At 45.4% G+C, this 603-nt stretch overlaps 1 protein-coding gene across 1 annotated transcript in view; it reads left to right on the forward strand.

Moving 5' to 3' along the window:
* The window catches only part of afdna (afadin, adherens junction formation factor a), a 107,633-nt gene that overhangs the window by 79,630 nt on the left and 27,400 nt on the right, over positions 1-603 (forward strand).

Here is a 603-nt window from a genome sequence, read left to right on the forward strand (position 1 = left end):
AACAGCATGAAACACAGTCTTTGCACTCGCAGCTGCGATAACAAAGTATGTGTCTTATTCTAAACTGTATTTGTGGCACCAGACGCACAGATCTCGCCTCTCTACAACTGACTTGATGAACTGGACTCTGGTCTGGACTGATCTGGTGTCAGCTACCTCGATGTTTTTGGAGAGAGTCCTCTTGTTTTCTTTGGCCATGTCCTCTGTGATCTTCACAGCTTGGGTCTTTTTGTTCTGAGAGAGAAGCCATCTTGGAGATTCAGGGATGAACCTGCAAACACAAAAACTTTCATGAAGCGTGTGTGATTCTGCTTTGTCCGACGGAGATGTTCAGCCCGGTTCAGGCCCTGTCATCTGCAGACCTAGAGAAGATCATCCATGATTTTATCTCCTCCAGACTGACCCACTGCGACGCTCTTTATTCTGGTATCAGCAGAATCTGAAACGCCCAAACACGACAGCTGATACATAATGCTGCTGTTAACATGTTCTGAGACACGCAGCCGCATCACACATCACAGTTCTCGCTGGTTACTTGTTCATTTTAGAGTCAATTTTAAGATTTTACTGTTTTTTTTTTTTGGGGGGGGGGGGTTTATGCCT

The sequence above is a fragment of the Seriola lalandi genome, unplaced genomic scaffold, assembly GCF_002814215.2.
Source record: "Seriola lalandi dorsalis isolate HSWRI2012SDOR001 ecotype SW California unplaced genomic scaffold, Sedor1 jcf7180002054901, whole genome shotgun sequence".
Classification (NCBI taxonomy): domain Eukaryota; kingdom Metazoa; phylum Chordata; class Actinopteri; order Carangiformes; family Carangidae; genus Seriola; species Seriola lalandi.